General features: G+C 43.4%; 1 long non-coding RNA gene across 2 annotated transcripts in view; it reads right to left on the bottom strand.

Annotated features, from left to right (window-relative positions):
* Positions 1-21,261, bottom strand: part of LOC145714266 (uncharacterized) — a 68,351-nt gene that overhangs the window by 36,592 nt on the left and 10,498 nt on the right. For both annotated transcript variants that reach the window (XR_014136824.1, XR_014136825.1), the window contains exon 4: positions 13,664-13,751. This is a non-coding gene — a long non-coding RNA (uncharacterized LOC145714266). The remainder of the gene's footprint in view (positions 1-13,663; positions 13,752-21,261) is intronic.

Raw genomic sequence — 21,261 nt, forward strand, 5'->3', positions numbered from 1 at the left:
CTGAAGAAGACACACGCAGATGACACTGAGGGGCTGTGGATGTTAGGGGCAGAGAAGCCTTTCCCCACAAGAAAGTCTGGCACCTTCGCTCTCCGCTTCCTCCTCCTCTTGGAACTGACAAGATTTTTAAGTTTTGCCGCTGAGTGGGCAGAGCTGGGGACGCCAGAGACCGCTGAAGATTTTGTTTCTTGACTATGCTGGGAGGGACAGTAAGGGTGCATTTGAGATGAGCCTTGAAGGATGGGATGAGTTTGAACAGCCAAGCGAAGGAAGAGGGGCCTTCTAGGCGAAGGCAGTGACATGCAAAGGGAGGGCAGGAGAGAAGCTTCAGGACCCCCGGGGTGGGGGGGCAGACTCACTCAAGAGGCCGAGCCACAGTTCTCCTTCGGGGCTAAACACCATGCCCTGTCCCTAGAATAATCACCAGCCAGGAATCCGAGAGGGGATGAGAGAATGGTATGGGGAAGGTGAAGGAACAATCGTAAAGGTCTGTCTTCCCCTGGCCAAGTTCCTCTGCCAAAGCTGTTCCAGCTCCCCTTTGGCTTTCCTAAGCATCCCCCCCCCACCCCCGGGGCAATAATGACTGGGTGTGGGGGTAAACTCCAAGAGGGCTTTCTGAGCCCCTGCAGAGAGCCGAATAATAGGGCTTTGCAAACGAGGGACTTTAAGAGTCCTTAATCCCAAAAAGTTTAATAATATTCACAAACACAAGTTTAAATGAAAAACTTAAAAAGCAAAAAAAAAAAAAAATGTCTGCTACATTAATAAAGCCTTAGTGGACCGTAATCAGGTTTTGATTTAATCTCTTTAGGAAGCCCTCTAATACTCTGCATCAAATACAAAGCTAATCTTCTTGTTTCCTCTGAAACTCCACCTCAGCAAATTGTTCATCCCGCCACGGAAAGAAACCGAAGCCTCCCCAGAATGTATTCTGTGGTTTGGACTCACAGTGATTGTGTTGCGGATTAAACGGTCCTCTGTCAATAGTCATTTTTAAGTTTTGTAGCTTTGCGGTTTCTAAGATGCAAAGATTAAAATATTTTCCAAGTCGTTACCCACAGATATTATCTCTCTGCCTTCTCCAGTCACCCCTGTTCCTCCTTTCCTAAGCCTTCCTGTAATTTACAGACACTCAGGGTCCGCTTCTGGTCCGCCGGGGCCCAAGCTGAACACTCTTGTGTCTGGGTCATTCACTTGGCCTCAAATTGCGCTTGTAGTCTGGTTCCAGAAGCCTTCCCTAGGGGAACTGATCTCAAACTCCAGGGACTGGTACCTGTGTGCTGAGAATCAACCCATTTTCCTCTGCGAGCTGCAATACCTCCTTCCCTAGTTTTCATTATTTTACAAAGTGTGCCAATTTGCTTCTCTTGGGGATGGGGGTAAATAAAATGCGTCACAAAAACTCTCCCATCCCCCTGTGACCCAGGATAATCAGAGAATTTTAGAAAACGCTCAATGACCCAAAAGTTTTCTATTCCTGCTCTCAGTGGTCTACTTGGGATGTATCCCGCGGAGCACTGCCTCATGTTTGATAGGTTACAGAGTCGTCATCTAAAAGCAATTTCCAGGGGCGCCTGGGTGGCTCAGTCGGTTGAGCATCCGACTTCGGTTCGGGTCATGATCTCACAGCTTGTGAGTTCAAGCCCCATGTCGGGCTCTGTGCTGACCGCTCAGAGCCTGGAGCCTGCTTTGGATTCTGTGTCTCCCTCTGTCTCTGCCCCTAACCCACTCGCATCTTGTCTCTGTCTCTCTCAAAAATAAATAAAACATTAAAAAAATTTTTAAAAAAATTAAAAAAAAATAAAAGCAATTTCCAAATTGTGGAAACCACCCCTTTTTACATATCCATGAAAACCGACCAGTTCTACGAAAAAGGTTGGGATCTAACTCAGCTGAATTATCTTTATCTTTATAAAATACATCAAAAGATGTCTGCAAATTCTAAGAAACAGAGGTACATGCTAAAATCTCCAGCATTCATAACTTTACTGGGGCAGCAAAAGCCGCCCATGTTCAATATGTTAGGTATTGTTTCCCACATCTGAAAAGTTATTAGGCTTATTATTACAATTAACAATACTTCACAACTGTGTATCACATTAAATTTTATGTGTTCATACGTATTTTCTCACTTGTCTTCACAATAACCCTGTGATATAATAAGCAGAGCAACTATTATTTTTCTTCCCATTTTAAAGATGAGGAAACTGGTGATGAGGTAAAGATTTTACCCAACTAGTCAGTAGTGCAGGGACATGACGAATCCATGTTTTCTGCCTTCCTGTTCAACACGTTCAACTTTAACAGAAATATAACAGAAATATAACAGAAACTATAACAGAAATAACATATAACTATAACAGAAAATATAACAGAAACTATAACTTTCTGGCATTCAATACCAAAGACGTCCATTGTCTGGATAAACCAGAAGGGATTACATCAGAGAACTGACCTTGAACGGACAGGCTGAGGGAAGAGAACTGAGGAACTCCCAGATCAAAGGCTCACCTGCTGCCATTAAATGGCAGCAAAATGAAATACTTTTGCCGCCTCATGGCTTCACTTCCTCTACACAAGAAACATCGTTTCCTGGGGGCACCTGGGTGGTTCGGCAGGTTGAGCGTCCGGCTGTTGATTGGGTCATGATCTCGCGTTTTGTGGGTCCGAGCCCTGCATGGGGCTCTCACGCTGACTTGCTTGGGATTCTCTCTCTCCCTCTTTCTCTGCCTCTCCCCTGATGGCTTGCTTACGCGCTCTCTCTCTCTCTCTCTCTCTCGCAAAATAAATAAATAAATAAATGAATAAATAAATAAAATAAGAAAATATAGTTTCCTGAATATTTAAATTAAACCTGAAGCTCATAACTTTAAAAAAGTTTCATTCAAATGAAAAGTCAGGTAGTATCTTTAGGACTGGAAGTTCTACTTTTCATTCTTCTATCTCGGCTTTCTATCTGTGAAGGAGCATGGAGTGGCCCTTTAACCACATGAGGCATAGCCACCTGTCTACACTGTCTCCCTACTGACAGGCAATTGGCCAAAGAAGGGGAGGAAGAATCCAGGGCAGGGATGGGCCAGGGCACCAGAGGAACTTTGCTGCCTGTGCCCCATCCCGCCCCTTCCAAAAGGTCTGCTCCCAATGAAGGCAGCTGGGCATGGCTGTCCCTTCCCAGTGCCAGCTGAGACGACTACAGTCAAAGCCAGTACACCTGGTTTCACAGGCTCACAGGGCCCGTGCTGCTGTGCGTGAGAAGTCAGGCCAAGATTCAACACATTCCAACGTGATTCTTCGTTCACTGGTCCAGAGATTTCCAAACTTTGAAAAAAGACAATATCCCAGCTCAGCGCACCCTTGACCTAAGTAAAGCCTGCTTATTGTATTTATCATTTCTCCTACTAAGAAAACTCCCATGCAGGAAAAATGTATTTCTCTTTCCTTTTCTAAATGAATTCGGTTTTGTATTTGAAGCTTACACACTGTTTTCCTCAGGACACTTCGGGTGGGGCAGAGGCGAGGAACGAGATTCGAAACTAGGAAAACTCCAGTCCCAAGATAAAAGGTGGAAAGAGCAGTAAGTGTAGTAGAGGGCAAGGAGGTGTGTGTGGGGGGGGGGGGGGGCAGAATATGTAATTGTGAAGATGGTACAATGCAAGCAAAGTCTTCATCCATATGGCTCTTCTTTCCAGAACACTCCCAGTACTAAATAGTGTGGTCCGCTCTGTCCATAAATACATTTGTAGCTATCACCTCTCTTGTTGTAAAATAACCCTTGCATAGAGTGCATAGACATGATTTTAAGCGAGTGATTACTATGATGTGCGCTATGTAAATGAGCCAGGAATGTGAACATTCTCAAGAAGGAGTATCACACCGGATCCTGCTCCCCCTCATTTGTCTGAAGCATGAATCCACCATATAACATCTTCTTTACCTTCTACTGGGGATTAGTGTTGAGTTATTTAGATACAGGACATAGCACACTTTTCAGCCCATCTAGTGAGCAAACTTATTAGCGAAATTCTAGAGGAAGAAAAAAAATCGCCTTGCTGTATTCTTTAGTGACTGAGTCCTCTTTCCCTCTACTCGCAGGTAATGTTGTTCATTCCTAAGACTGTGTCAGGGGAGGGGGACATAAAGAGAGAAAGGAAGTGTCAAGCTCACTCCTGCCGCACCATGAGCGATGTGTGTGATTAATACAGCTCCTCAACCCCATTTAAGGTTTATTTTTCCATGTTTTCTCGGGCTCCCAGACTCCATATGAAATGATATGTAAATAACTTAGGGATATGTTGAGGAAAAACAGATAGCAAAGCTCTTAACAAAAGACAACATGCCACATAACTTTCTACCCTCCATTTCGTTCCTCCCTGTACCACCATGACCTAACTTTCAGTGGGGAAACTACTTTTGGTCAGAAGCATCGGCTACCCCTTTGTTCTTACTGAGGCATGTTTCAGGCATCTTCAAGCTCAGTTTAGACTTCTGGAAACTCTGAGAGAGTCAACAATCTGATCGTAAATGCCATGCGCTCAGTAGAGAGATGATATTCACCTTAAGGAGCAGGTGGTCAGACTAAGACTCTAGTACCCTGGTGAGAGGGTACCTGACTTTTGTACCCTGTCGAGAAGGAGAAAACAAGGGTAACAGGGGCCAAAATTGTCAAATGGGGAATGGCAGAGAGAGGCTAACCTAGGCAAAGAGAAGAGTTCAATGAGACAGGAACTGTCTTCAATGATCAAAAGGGTCATGTGTCGGGGCGCCTGAGTGGCTCAGTCGCTTAAGCGTCCGACCTCGGCTCAGGTCACAACCTCAGGGTTCGTGGGTTCGAGCCCCGCGTCGGGCTCTGTGCTGACAGCTCAGAGCCTGGAGCCTGCTTCCAATTGTATCTTTCTCTCTCTCTGCCTCTCCCCACTCGTGCTCTCTCTCTCTCTCTCTCTTAAAAATAAATAAACATTAAAAAAAAATTTTTTTAAAGGGTCATGTGTCAGCAGGAAGTGACTTGCCCCAGGTTCAGAATGTGCATCCCGGGGAGACAGATTTCAGTCCAACAAGAGCAGGACTATAAAGATGGCCAGAGACTGAATGGGCCACCTCAGAAGACACGGAGTGCCCCATACTGGAGATGTTCACACCAAGGTAGAAGAAACTACTTATTGCAGATTTCAAAATGGAGATACAGAGACTGCACTAAATGGTCTTTAAGGGTTCTTTGCAACTTGAGACTATATTATCATCTTCCCTTCTCTGGTCCTCAGCCTCAACTGGGGTCCTAAGAGAAACACTGGAAATCTTCCTATATTACAAATGAGAACTTTACCGGACTCCCAACCTACCTTCACCAATGGGCACGGCCTCTCTCTGCTGGTCTGGGAACACGGTAGGGATTTCAGGCAGGGCTACAGGTAGCTCAAAATAGCTCCTATCCCGACCTGAGCAGAGCTTAACTAAGTCAGTTACAGATACCTGCACAGACAACTCCCCCTCCAACTAGTTCACGAAGCCCCCCAACAGCACCCTCCCAGCTCCTTACCCTCTCATGTGCACGGATCTCTCTGCCTGCACCCAGATCTCTATGCGCTACAGCCAACTCCCCTTTGCAGGTTCTCTTGTGATGAAAACCTCTCAAAATGAACCCGCTCAATGACGCGCTCATACAGTTGCCCAATCAGCACACTTGTCCCTTGTCTCCATTCCCGATCTGGTCTGTCATGCATCCTCCTCAAGTCAAGGTGCTAGGTAGCTGTAAGTCTCAGATCTGAACCACTCACAGACCAGATATTGGCCCTTTGCTATTGGCTTACCAGGTCCTCAGCCCTTGCACCGACTGGGCCTATTGGGTAAACTCAGGTGCAAAAAAAAAATCAAAATAGTGCAAATACATACCAGCCATTTCACCCCTTCATTCTGGCACAACGCAGCCACCCCTTATTTCCCAACAGAGACATGCGACCAAATACACTGTATCGTCCTGGCCAGAAAACGGTCTTCTCCTGGACACTCAGTCCTAAAAAGCTACATCCCTACCCTGGCTTGCGTCACCCACAAGAGACAAAGTCTTCAGAGATCTCTGATGTATGAAATAATGCAAACCGTTGATCTCCATGTCCCATCAGTGACAAGGAGACATTGCCAAGATATTTTGAATGGCATCTCCTGTGACCTCATTTGAAGTGCTACGTTCACCTCTCCGTTGCACTGTTAAAAGCAAAAGCTTTTAACAAAGGCCAGGAGGACTCACCATGGAAATCACTGGCAGGCTTTCTTGCATCCTGACCTCCTCAAGGTCTCTGTTGTGCCACTTTCCCTCTTTACTTCTGAGAAAATGAGTTCCTTCCCACAATGGGGACAAAAGTTTCCTTTTCTTACGCGGGTAATGGCGACTCTAGATACACTTCCATTCTAGGCAATAAGAAAACTGTGGTAGTCTGAGGTGGCTAGCATCCTTGGCCATTTCCTCCCCAACCCTGGATGTAGCTGCAGGTGCCCTAGAGAAAGCCCTGTGGCATTGCCCCGGGGGCTCAGAGGAGCTTTCCCAGCTACACTTCCTCTCCTCTTTACTCAACCCTCTAACCGTGTTGCATATTTGTGATTTCCATCCAGGTGCCTTGACCCAGCCCTTTCGACAGTAAGGAGATGCACTGCTTGGGCTCTTGAAATTTCAGAGGCACTGATTTTCTGGCTTTAGAACCCTCTGGGTTCTACAGTCATGGGCCATAGCAACCTCACCAGTGAGCCCAACTCAGGCCCCCAGGACCCCTAGGCAGGTGGCTGCTGCCCAGACTCTATGCTCTTACATCTGTTTTAGCCTTTACAGTTCACAAGTACTTCCCTGGGCATTTCAATCTGATTCTAAATTAGCCTCATCTAGGGTTAAGGAGGGTATGTGTAATGGCAATGCCATTTTATAGATAAGAAAAATAGAGACACGTAGAACAAACAGCCCTAAAATTTGTATGGAACCACAAAAGACCCCAAATAGCCAAAGCAATCTTGAAAAAGGAAAGCAAGGCTGGAGGCATCACAATTTCAGACTTCAAGTTATACTACAAAGCTGTAGTCATCAAAAGATTATGGTACTGGCACAAAAGCAGACACACAGATCTACAGAACAGGATAGAAAACCCAGAAATAAACTTACAGTTAACATGGTCAATTAACCTTTGACAAAACAAGAAAGTTTATGCGATGGGAAAAAGACAGTCTCTTCAGCAAGTTGTACTGGGAAAACTGGTCAGCTACATGCAAAAGAATGAAACTGGACCACTTTCTTATACTGTACACAAAAATAAATTCAAAATGGATCGAAGATTTAAACGTGAGACAGGAAGCCACCAAAATCCTAGAAGAGGGCACAGGCAGTAATGTCTAACATTGGCCATAGCAACATTTTTGAAGATATGTTCCTGAGGCAAAGGAAATAAAAGCAAAAATAAACTACTGGGACTACATCAAAATAAAAATCTTCTCTACAGTGAAGGAAATAATCAACAAAACTAAAAGGCAACCTACTGAATGGGAGAAGAATATGCAAATGACATACCCAACAAAGGGTTATTATCTAAAGTATATAAAGAACTTAGACAACTCAACAGCCCCAAACCAAATCATCTAATTAAAAAATGGGCAGAAGACATGAACAGACATTTCTCCAAAGAAGACATCCAGATGGCCAACAGACACATGAAAATATGCTCAACATCACTCATCATCAGGTGTAATCCCATCTCGACTGCAATGAGATATCACCTCGTTCCTGTCAAATGGCCAAAATCAAAAACACAAGAAACAAGCGTTGGTGAGGATGTGGAAAAAAAGGAACCCCGTCGCACTGTTGGTGGGAATGCAAACTGGGGCAGCCGCTGTGGAAAACAGTATGGAGTTTCCCCCCAAATTTAAAAATAGATCTACTCTATGATCCAGTAATCACATTACTGGGTATTTACCCCCAAAATACAAAAACACGAATTCAAAGGGCTACATGCACCCCTGTGTTTATGGCAGTGTTATTTACAATAGCCAAATTATGGAAGCAACCCAGTGTCCATCCACAGATGAATGGATAAAGAAGAGGGGGCATATATATACACATATATATATATATATATATATGTGTGTATATATATATATATATATGTGTATATATATATGTGTATATATATATGTGTATATATATATATGTGTATATATATATATAGAGAGAGAGAGAGAGATAGGTAGAGATATATAAATAGATATAGATATACAGAAGGGACTATTACTCAGCAATAAAAAGGATGCAACATTTGCAACAACATGGATGGAGCTAGAGGGTATAATGCTAAGCAAAATCAGTCATTATGCTAACTAACTTGGATGTAAATTAAAAAATAAAATATGGGGCATCTGGGTGGCTCAGTCAGTTAAGAGTCCAACTTCAGCTCCGGTCATGATCTCGTGGTTTGTGAGTTCAAGCCTCGCGTCGGGCTCTGTGCTGACAGCTCGGAGCCTGGAGCCTGCCTTGGATTCTGTGTCTCCCTCTCTCTCTGTTCCTCCCCTACTTGCTCTCTCTCTCTCTCTCTCTCTCTCTCTCTCAAAAATAAATAAAGACTAAAAAAATTTTTTTAAAGTAAATAGAATTTTAAAAATACATTAAAAAGTAACTCATTCAGAGAAAGACAAAGACCATACGATTCACTCATATGTGGAATTTAAGAAACAAAACAAATGAGCAAAGGAAAAAAGAGAGAGAGAGAGACAAAGCAAGAAACAGACTCTTGCCTATAGAGAACAAACTGATGGCAGCCAGAGGGGAGTGGGGTGGGGGATGGGTGAAATAGGTGACAGGGACTAAGGAGGGCACTTGTCATGAGGAGCCCCAGGTGTTGTACGGAGGTGTTCAATCACTATCTTGTACACCTGCAACTAATATTACATTGTATGTCCACTGTACTGGAATTAAAATAAAATGAAGTAAAATAAAAATTTTAAAATTTAAAGAAAGAAAGTAGAGACGCAGAAGATGCCCCAGGTCATATGCATAAATGAGGGAGTCAAAATAAGGGACTGTTGAGTAATACCATTCCTGTTACTACTTTGACAACTATTACACCTAACAACAACAACAGCAACGGTAGGTTATGAATACTAGGTTTATGAGTACTGACATAAAGAATTCAGTTTCAGTGCGTAACATTAGAGAAGCAACACTTGTAATTTAACTTCGCAACTTGAGTTCATTATTCTCTCTCTCGCAAGTGTCTCCTTTTGAACAGGATCAACTACGTAATTGGTGGGGCCCAGTGCAAAATGAAAACGTGGGGCCCCTTTTACCAAACTTATTAATAAGCATGTCAAGACCAGGACAGCAGAGCCTTAAACCAAGCATGGAGCCCTATGAGACGCACAAGTCACAAGTCCGTGAAGCTGGCCCTGCTTCTGAACCCTTAAGAGATATGTAAATCTTAGAATAATGCTTGACTGTAGGGGCAATGAAGGAAACATGTCATTGCTTCTCTTATTCTTCTCATTTCATGAAAACTTTTGTTTCTGTTACCTCTTGTAAATCTCTTCTATTGTCAAGAGTATCATTAGAATCAGAGATGTGTCACAATTCCTGGATAGCAAATCTAGGGTTGTTTTCATTGATTCTTGAGATAATGTACTTCCTGTGGAGTTCTGATTCATCTTGCTGACCCTCTTGAATACTATGTAAAACAAAAACTCAAAAAGCCGCTCGATCTCCATTCGTCCCTCTTCTCAAGCCCTTCAGTCAAGAAAGGATACAATGAATATGTTAAAATTAAACTAAACTACCACAAGGAGAAAGGCCCCCTCTGTTAGCCCACTTACGAAGAACAAACAGTGCCATTGAAGGCACAGCCTCGCACAAGACTGTGCTAAGTGGTTCTCACAACAGAGATGCTAGACCTTTTCAGTCTGGAGAGATCCAGTCTCCCCAGCCATACTCCACCTACCACGATTCCCACTCCCGAGCCAGGAAACAAAGAAAAGAATGCTAAGAAAACCATGAAACGACAACTAAGATGAAATGCATAATGCAATGTCATTTAAGTGCGCTGGGATAAATTTTTAGATAAGAGCCACATTTTGTTTTCTGCAAACACAGCACAGGTGTTTTCGCTAGGGGCATGTCTTAGGGTTTGCTTTCTGTCCTCCACGGTCCTTTTTTCTGAAGAAATGACTTACCATATTTACCCGATTCCAACATGTATTTTTTCTGGCCTTTTATACATCTCTGAAATCAGAATGCACCTTATAATCAATGGCATTTTACCATCGCTGTCAGCCAGGAGGCAGTTGAAAGGGAGCTGTCATTGCCTGTGCATGTACTGAAATCCGGTCATGGCTATTGCAGTATCATGACATATGATAAACATGTATCTAGATACGCCAAAAAGAGCTCTCTCAGTAAATATAAAATTAAAATTCTATGGATATGAAAGCATTACATCATAGTTTATTTGGGGGTGTTTGTTTTCTTTCTTGGTGTTACATAAAAACTTAATTCCATAAAAAAGCATCTCAAATGTGATGAAATACCTCATATCTTCAATAGAATGCCATATCCACCACTGGCATTTTGGAAGAGCCTGAAAAGCTGCCCATGCACCCGCTGAGAAGCCACCCAAAGTGCAACTAGAAACCCCCCAACCTGAAAACCCAAACACTGGTAAAAGGTACTAGCTTCATGAGAGTTACCAATATACTGAACCAGATTCGTGGACAGATCAGTTGTTCCTGGGGTCATGCTTTTAGAGGAAGTTCGAGAACACCAACATAAGGTCTAGAGCAGCACCATCATGTACAATACATATGATGCAAGCTACAGATGCAACTTTAAATTTCATGCGCAACGTTTTTAAAAGTTTACAAAGTAGGTAAGATTCATTTTAATAATCTGTGTTATTGAACTCAATATATCCAGAAGATTGCCATTTCAACATGTGATCAGTATAAAAATATTTATGAGATATTGTATTTATCTTTGCCCTGTCTTTGAAATCTGGCGTAGACTGTATTCTGCACTTATAATGTATCACAGTTCGCACCAGCCACATTTCAAATGCTCAATAGCCACATGTGGCTCCTGTATGGGACAATGCAGGTCAAATCAACACATACGTTTACCGGCAAAATAAAATAATCCCTTCCAGAACATTCAGCAGAAATCCAACAGTGGCAGCTATTTCCACGGCACTCTGGTGAATGTCAATTACAATGAACTGAGTACCTCAATGATGACAACAATATATGCTCTAGAGCAATTCTGCTGAAAACAGTCTAGGGCAGTGGTCTTCAAACTAGGCTACTGGTACATGAAATCTTTTCCAGAAGTATGCGAGCAGGGATAGTTTGCATGGGATCCACTCTCAGATTCTCAGCTCCCGTGGATCTTCTCTACTAAAATTTATCTGCCTAAAAACAACTTTTTTTTCCCCACGTGCTTAAAATTAAGCATTAGTTTGCAACTATTCTCAATACCGCTTGCTTAAATGCATCATTAACTGGAAAGAAGTGCACGTCTTGACTAACAGCAGGATAGACTGCTGATGCTGATTCTTGCAAATATAACCAGAGTGTTTTCCTATATTGCAAAATGGTGACACTGGTAAAACCGATGCATAGCAATTGTATGTGATTTCTTTCTTATAAGGTCCATCATTCAAATATGTGAAAACCTGTTTTCTCAGGTTGAATCTTGAAATAACTTTTCCAATCAAAGTCAACCCTCATTTCATTTTATAAGTATTTTCTACCTCCCATTTTCAAAAACAAAATATGGTATTTTCCAGACCGATTATTCTTTACCTATGTATACTTTTCTCCTGATAAAATATGGTTGAAACGTTTGATTCTGTGGTCTAATAAGATTAATGGATTTTAAAATTTTTGTACATGATTCCTAGTTAATTATTCCAGAAACCCGACACCAGAGTTGTAAAAACATATGCATAAGTGTTTACCAAAGGAAACTACGTCTGCCATCGGATTTCTTGTTTCATACATGAATTATGTTAGCTACATATTACATTCTTTAATTTAAAATCACATGAGAAACAAAATTAATTTCTTAATTTATTTGGAAGTAGATAAAAATATCATTATAATTTTAGTCTATTTAATCTATTTGCTCCTCAAAGTGCATGTCAGTTCCTTTTTTCCACTGCGAAATGAAGTAGAACACTTTTTCTGAAGGTACAGCTGATATGGCTGAGTATTTTGATATGGACATTGCCTTTGCCAATTAAGTTATATTATAAATATTTTCTATGAAATCATGACCCGGAGTTACAGCCTCCAAGTTTTATATTTAAAGGGTATAACAAATTCAAGGCACTTTGTCAAAATTATTGTATCAGCTAAGGCATATTCATCTAAGTATTTTGATTTTTCCAACCTTTTGTAAGCACATTGGATTAAAAATAATGCCTCAAAATGAAAGTATGACCGATATTATAGTCATTTGCTAAAGCATGGCAAAGTCATTTTGGTAAACTTACCAGAAAACTCAGAAATAAATGATTCGGCAACAAATCCTTTTGTAAAATTGGGGCTTCTTTGCTTTCGTGGAACTAAGGATAGGCCTAATCAAAAGTTCTCTGTTAAGAATTTTAAATTTTAATTAAAACATTTAAATCACTAAAAATTATTTTTGGTGACAGATCACTGTGATTTTTGACTTATGACTTGGCCATTCATTCCATTCCCTTCTACCTATTTATGGGAACAAAGTTTTCTGAGTTCTTAGAGTTCTATACGTGAAAAATAGGAATAAAATTTATACTGTACTGTCTCATTAGAAGTAAGAGTCATCCTTAGAGTCATGAACTAATTTGGGGGAAATAACAACTATAGGCACTCAAAGGATGTATTTCCAACCAAATTTGAGTTTTCATTTTTAGTAAGTACTTATAAAGATATGTAAAATTTCATATTGTTTTGAGAAACTGTATACTACTAATAATTCAATGATAAAAAGTTTAATAGTTAATAAACTTAGCATTAGAGGAAAATTTATTTCAACCCATATGTAAAACATAGAGATGTACAGTAGGATGACCAGTAAAAGGCTTTTAAACACAAAAATATATTACATTAGGATAAATTATTGAGGGGAGTTACATAGAATGGGGATTTCAGGGAGATAATATCATGAAAGTTTCTGACCATGTTTTTTTTCCCCTTTGTTTGCTTTTAAGTCAACAATGACAAGTATCAAGATATTATGGTAGTTTTAGTTCACTGAATGAATATAAAAATGTGATTAAATCCTTTTATTTAGAAGTCTAAGTATTTATAATATGCTAGAATAGAAATAATAACTACAAATAATTAAACACGCGATAAGGAATTTCAGATGCCGGCTTCAAGATGGATGATGGAGTTGAGATTCCTCAAAATTATTTTAGCAGGCCTATAATTGGAAAGTTTGAAAACCACTGCTATAGAACACAGTCTCAGTGAAGCTCAGAGGAAAACTAAGTGGGGGAAAGGAAATTTAGAGAGATTTCTTTTATTTTGTTGTCATTTTTAATTTCTCAATATAGCAGAAACCACTATAAGTTGAAGTATAGCAGCTTATTTGCCAGGCCAGTAATGCAACCTTGCAGTGGGTGAAAGTGTAGGGATATTCTGAGCAATCCACAAACACTGCACTTACTCACTATGGTCACTAGATGGCAAATATGCACTGGGCATGCAGCCCTCTTCCGCTCTTCCAAGGGCTCTCTCAATCATCCAATCTCCTCCTGCAAAAAGGAAAAGGATATGACCAACAGCGACAATCACAACAAATAATTACAGGAAATATTTGTTCCCATTTTCCAGGGGCAGTAATAAGCCTTTATCATCTCTGAAAATTTCATAAATGGCCTTGTTTATGAAGGTAGCCTACCCTTCATTAATACCATCTACAAATAACATTAATACATTCTATTCTAGAACCATGCACTTTGATCATAAAACCCAAACCTTATGCAGCTAAGAACTTCAGTTCCAGCAAACCCAAAAGGCAGCATCTATGATATTCCAAGCAGAAGGCTAAAACCTTCATTTCACTGAACCTTTAAACAACTCTAAGAGATAGGTGTTAATATTACCCCATATTACAGGTAAGAAAGCAGAAAAATGGCCCCAAACCATTCAGTTAGTAGGAAAATGCAGGTTTGGTTTGGTTTTGTTTTTCCTAACTCAGTAGCCATGCCCTTAAATAGTATACTGTGTGATGTTTCAGTGGGGCGTGTGTGTGTGTGTGTGTGCACACCTGTCTATGTGTCTTTCTGCATTTGATTATGCATATTTGTCTTTCTGTGCTTCTGTGTCGTTCTGTGCATGTGGAAGTGTGTGTGTGTGTGTGTGTGTGTGTGTGTGTGCGCGCGCGCACACAAACACCTGTGTACTCCGGATCTTTTAGATCTCTTTCTGGTAATCTTTGCATCTGCTTTTATCCTGTATAGTCATTGGAGGGAACTCAATAATTTCCATTTTCTCTTGAAGAGGCTAAGAAAAAGGTACATTAAAAGTCATAGTGTCCTTTGAAAAAGTGTTACTTGTGTATCTTTTTGTAAGTATTTGAGTCTCTTTTTTCACATGTATAAATCCACATATGTTTCCATATCTGCGCATGTGTCTGTGTTTGTTTGCAGCATGACTGAGTCCATGTATGCATCTATATGTGTATGTTGGCACATGCATGTGCGTGCATCCATATACCTGACGCACGTCTAGGATTGAGTGCCACGTGGGCACAGGAGTACATTTGTAGATTATTTGTGTGTAGGTACACATGTGACAATGTGTATCCATGTTGACATGCGAAGGTGCACGTCTGTGCATTTGTGTGCCTGCGGATGTGTATTTTATACCATGTTTAGGTCCGTGTTGTCTGCAAATATATGTGTGAATGTCTCTTTTATATGCCGAGGGCGTGTATTTCTGGGTGGGTACAGCTGGCATCTGAGTGGACATGTGCATGTGCATTTATGTGCCCGTATGTTGCACACACATACGCTCTTATAGAGTTGTGTGCGCATGTGCCTATAAGGGGGGTTGGGAGTGTGTCACCATCTGAGTAGATGAAATCTTGTTTTTTTTGGAGGCAGTGCCCATGTAAGTGTACATATGTAAGTCTGTAGACCTGTACCTATACTCTCATGTATATATCTCTGCATGAGTCCATGTGTATCAATGGCATCTATGTCTGTGTGGAAATGTTTTGTCCTCATGCTCACCGCTTGCAATTATTCATCTGTGTGAGTAGGGGCATGTGTCTGGGTCTGTGTGTACATAATGTCTATGCCTGTGTCTGGGTGTGAGTCAATGGGTGTGGACCTGTACATCCTTGCCTGGAAGCCTCTTTGTGACGAGGTGCTTCTACCTCCACAGGTGCGTGCCTCAGTGCTCATCCATCTGTTCAGCCACCTCTGCGTGTGTCTGTGTGTGTGACCATCTGCATGTCCATGGGGACGGGTGTGAGTGTGTCTACATCAATCTGTCTATGCGAGAAGGAATTTCTTTGGCTGGCTCTCCAGGTGAATGGATCTGTGCGTCCCTGGGCAGATGTTCTTGTTGCTGCATGATAGAAGGACTCTGTACGTGTGGGAATTTTGCACGTCTGTGTGTACATGTGTGGCCGTGTTTGTGCACGCTTCTGTGGTGTGCACACTCATCTATGTTTGCATGCACACACACGGCGGTACATACAAGTGTCTGCACAACTGTATGTCTGGAGGGTATCCTGGATTCTGCCCGTGTGTGCATGCATTTCTAAGACTAGGCGCACAGATCAACGGACACGCGTGCTTCTGTGTGCCTCTGTGTTTGCTCCGGTTTGTGTCTGTGTGCATGTATACGTCTCCACATACAAATGTATTTATATGTGTACACCTGCGTGCTTGTGTATTTCCATATGTACGCCCACATGCACGAACATTCCTTTCTGTACTTCCACATGCATTTTCATGCATGTGCACGTGTGCACACTAAATTTTCATGGTGTGCATGTGGACAAACTTGTTTATACATGTGTGCTACAATAACAACAATGCTGCTGTGTGTACACGTATGTGACTCTATAAGCATGACAACACTGGTAAGTACATGTTTAAAACATACGTGTCTAACCGCGAATGACTCTTTATGTTTCAATGTTTGCATTCATGTCTCCGTGTCTGCATCTCAGTAAATACACATGCACCTGTGTCCACCTATGGATGACTTTATGCATCTGTCTATACGCATGCACACACGCAAACATGTGTGTCTGCGTGGGTTCACATATGCCTGTCTACATCTCTGCATAAATGTCGAGGGGTGTCTGAGCATGTGTCTATGCCTCATGAGCCTCTAGAGGCTTCTACGTGTTTTTGGAAGTGCATATATGCGTGTGCATCTGTGATTTTGCATCTTTGAGGCTACGAATCAGTAAACACGTCCTCTGGATGCTGGCCAGGTCAGCGTATACACCTCTGCACGCTTCCCTGGGTCTGTGTGAGTGTGGATTGTGTGTTTGTGAGTGTATGTTGCTCTGCACCTACACACAGAGCTGTGGGCATTTGTGTGTACCTGTGTGTATGCATATATGTATCTGTGTATGTAGGAGATGACCCCTGTTGGGACTCCGAATTTTATGTTCATACTTGGGAAAACATAGGTCTTTGGCTGTGGCTGTAGGAATCTATGGTGTGTGGGATTATGACACACCTGTAGGTCTGGGCCAGTGTGAATATCTGTGGCACTGTGTGTGTGTGTGCGTGTGTGTGTGTGTTCTAGCGTGTACTTATCTATGATGAATATGTGTGCACAGATGTGAGCACTTCCTTCCCGAAAAACGTTTCTGATCATTTCCACACCTGCTTGTCTATGACTCAGCCAGCAGAAGGAGCTCAAGCTTTTCTTCCTACTCTTGAAGCAGCCAAGAAAATAAACATTACAATATGGACTCTTTGGAAAAATGTAGATTATGGAAGCTGGTGACTATGGTCTAAGAACACAGGCTTTTTATAATTTGAAGACAAAAAGTGGGTGGCTCCTCAGTTCTTCAAATCCCACCGCCGTCGCAGGCATTTATGTGGGGGACCCTGGCGCACACCCACCTTCCTCCTCCTCTCCGGCCCCAGGCAGAGCCCGCATGCCGCCACCTGGCCGTCCAAAGCCCACTCATCACAGAGCCTCCGTCGCACCTTCCGCTTCCCCAGGCTTGCCTATTACAGAGGGCTCCAGAGTCACCCCCACTTTCTTGCTCATCCTACTTGTCTTTGCCTCGACATTGAGATGAAGAGGCCTGGTGTCATTTCATCCTTATCACGGACTAAGAGGCCGGAGCCGGCGTCACCCCCAGTTTACAAGTGAGGGCTGAAGATCGGAGAGTCCGAGTGCGTCCTATAGGTCATTTGGCCAACAAGTGGCAGAGGCAGAATTCAAACACGGGCCTGATGGACACCAAAGCCACGTTCCTTCTGTTCTACCGCTGACCATTTCTACCATCGAACGTGCCCAGGTTCCAGCGCCAGTAAGCAGGCATGTTTGCCTCCAAAGACCGTGCTCTAAACCTTGGTTCCTTCTTGAAATTATCTTACTGAATTCTCGGGATGACCTCAAAGGAAGCACTCTGTCCATGTTTACAAATGGGCGTCCGGACTCAGAAAAGTCAAGTCACTAGTCAAAGTTGCGTGCGAGCGTGGAGGTCCTCCGTTCGTACCCTGTGGGGCAACGTGTTGTTGAGGAGGAAGCGTGATAGAGTGAGCATGGGTCTCGTGAAGGGAAGCCGTAGAGTCCAGGGTGAGCATACATACTGTGCTGTTCTTTTTGGTGGATGAGGCCTCCTGAGACTTGTGTAATGAGACTGTGCAGTTGGGGGCAAGTGTGGGTCTTCTGGGGTGAACGCGCGTGTCGTGGTTACGTCTCCGTGTGTGGATCTTGTCTGTGCCGTGGTATGAGTCTCTGAGGACTGTGGGGCAAGTCTGAGTGTTCCAGATCTAGTTCCTGGGTTAGGCGGCACTCTGTGCAGCCCTGTGACGCTAGATGCCATGTGGTGAATGTGTCTTGAGTTAGGTCTCTGGTTGTATAGCTATAATCTCTGTGCTATCTTGCTGAGATGAGCACTGGATGTTGTATGGAAACCAATTTGACAATAAATTATGTTTAAAAAACAATCTCTGTGCTACGGTGGGACCCTAAGTGTTGTGGGGCGAGTCTGGTACGGTAAGGTGAGTCTGACGGCGGTGGAGAAAATCTGTTACGGCAAAATCCCTTTGTACCGTGCCTTGATGTTACACGTTTTGGGGTGATATGTTTTACATTGTGGGGTGAGCCTGTCTGAGGGTAGGTGGGTCTGGATGTTGTGGGGCACGTATGCGGGTTTTGTGGTGTATCAGGAAACTGTTGGTCTGGTGAGTGCGTTTCTTGCGACGTCAGTCTGTGACTCGCATGATTCATATGTGTCCTGCGAGGCTGTTCTCGGTGCACATTAAGGGAAGCGTAGCAAGGTGGGGATGAGGTGAAGCCGTGGATTCTGGGTTGTCTCTATGAAATATGGGTCCTGTGAGTCCTGAGCTTCTGATTTGGAGTCACTTGCTTTGTGGGAGTGATTCTGGGTGTTGTGACTTTCGTGGCTGTGATTCTTTGGAGGTACTATCAGGAAAATCTGGGGATGGTGGAACACGTCCTCACGTTGTAGGGCATGTCTAGGTGTGGAGTATGCATTGCAATCTGCACACTGTGGGATATATATTGGAGTAATGGGGTGAGACTATGTGTCATGGGTTGTTCCCAGAGATTCTATAGCAAACTGTTTTGTCATAGAGCCAGTGTGCATGGTAGGGTATGTCTGTGCCTTGTGGGGTATCTATGTGGGTTTTTTAAAGCAGGGAGAGTCTCTCAGGTATGGGACTGTGTCTGTACATGATATGGAATTTCTAGAAGTTGTGGTCCAATGCTGTGTATTGTGGGGCAAGTGTGTATGATATAGGCTGATCGCGAATATGGTGTTGGACAAAGTCTGAGCATGGTGTGGCCAGCCCGGGATTGTGGCGGAGGGCCTGTGTGTTTTCAAGGTACTTTGTACATTGTCGGACGCGTCTTCTCGTTGGAGGTTTTGCCAAGGTGTCGTGGGGGTGTGTGCACTATAGATCGTGTCTAGGTTGTGGAGATCAAGGGTGCCTTGTGGGGCAAGGCTCAGTTATAAAGAATGTCTGGTGAGGTGAAAACTGTGAAAAATGTCTTCATCCTGTGAGGCAAGTCTGTGTGTCATAGGGCAATTCTGGGTTTGGGGGATACACGTTTTTCTTCGTGGGGGTATGTGTCTTGTGCAATGACTGTGTGTGTGTGTGTGTGTGTGTGTGTGTGTGTGTGTGTGTGTGTGTGTTGAATCTTTGCATCCGAATGCAGTTTTGTGCTTGTGGGAGAAACCTATGTGCTATAAGGCACCTCTGCCTATAGCAAGTTAGCTGTATCTGGGTACCATGGAGCTATTTTGTGCATGGTAAGACCTGTCTTCGTACTGTGTGGCCAGACTGAATTCGGGGGTGCGGCTGGATGTCTGCAGTCTATTCTTACCACAGTGGGGTAACTTTATGTGGTGGAGTGACACTACATTATAGGGAGATGATGCATTGTGGAACTTAGCTGTGGGTAACAGGGCACGTCTTGATGTTATGGGGTGAGTCTGGGCGTTGTGGGGCAAGTCTGTTCGTTGTAACTTCATTGTAGGTATGGGGAGGCATTTCTGTAGTGTTATGGTGAAAAACTGAGTTTTGAGGCAAATCTGGGTATTATGGTAATATTGGATGGCTTACGGGGTAGGTCTCGGCGTTTTTTTGGAAAATGTTTGCATCATGAGGTCAATTTGTGCATTGTGATGGGATTCCACGGGCTGTGGCAGGGATTTCGCGTCATGGAGCATGTGTGACATCATAAGTTGGCCTTAGTGTTGAGGGGTGAGCGTGGGGGTTATGGGCCAGTCGGATATTGTGAAGCTCACAAGCATGTCGTGGTGTGCGTCTGTGTGTTTGGGCAGATATCTGGTAGTTGTGGTAGGTGACGGGTTCGTTATTTGCTTTGTGTTTGAGTCTCTGCGGTGTGGGATAGCACCGTGTGTAGGGGTGAAAGTCTGTGCACTGGAGAAGGAGTTTGAGAGTTGTGTAAATATCCATGCATTGGGGGGCAAGTCTGTTTTCTGTGGTGTGGTTTAGACCTCCTGGACAAGAATGCTGGTGGCGGTGGGTGGGGTCGGATAGGCCTTTGAAGATGCGACTGGATGTTTTAGGGAGTCCACTGATCCCGGGGTGTATGTTCTGAGAAACGTCTCTAAGTCGTTACGCGATATTGCGTGTTTCGGGGTGGGTCCTGTATCTTATGTGACACATCTATGTATTGCAGGATGTCTGCAGCTGTGGGAGAAGCTGTCCATTTTGGAACAAGTGTGGGTGCTCATGCGATTTGGGACGCTGTGGAGTGAATATCACAGAGACAGCTCTGCGCTGTTACTGGAACCTGGGCACTGTTCGGGGAGTATCTAAGCCGTGATCGTTGTCGGCACGTCGTAGCGTACGTCTGGGCATTGTGGGACGAATGTGGGTTCTCAGCTGATTCTAAGTGAGGGTCAATCTATGTGCTATGCTGTGTCTGATGCAGGCTGGGTTTGCGCGCTCGGGGCCAAGCGTCAGCGTCTGGCCCAACGTTGGGAATTTTGCGTTCAGTGTGCAGTGGGGGAGCCTTTGTTCTCTGGGGCAGGTCTGTGAGTCGTTGGTCTGTGAGTCGTAGGTCTGTGAGTCGTTGGTCTGTGAGTCGTAGGTCTGTGAGTCGTTGGTCTGTGAGTCGTTGGTCTGTGAGTCGTTGGTCATGGTTGTGCACATTGTGAGGCAACTCAAAAACCTGAGCTGAGTTTGAAAGCCATTGTTCCTTTCTATCCATTACAGGGCAAGCATGGGCTCGGTGAGGGCTTCCATGGGGGCACATTTTTATGTTTTAATATGACTTGGCAGCGATTTTTAGAGTCTGTGTGTCGTACTGTGAGTTCGAGATGCTGTGGGTCAAGTCTGTGCAAGTTAGGATTTGGGGGCAAGTTTGGGATTTGTGGAGTTAGTGTGGTGTGAGGCAAAAGTGTGTCGGGCTTATCTACATCTTGAATTGTGAGCTGATGTGCTGTGATGTAATCCTGTGTGTCGCAGAAGTGTGCATCTGGGAGCACAACCCTACGTTGTAGGGTGTGCTTACGAGTTGCAGTACACGTGTGTGCAGCGCTTGGGCAAATCTTTGCAC

This window comes from Panthera onca, chromosome X (genome assembly GCF_046562875.1).
Source record: "Panthera onca isolate mPanOnc1 chromosome X, mPanOnc1 haplotype 2, whole genome shotgun sequence".
NCBI lineage: Eukaryota > Metazoa > Chordata > Mammalia > Carnivora > Felidae > Panthera > Panthera onca.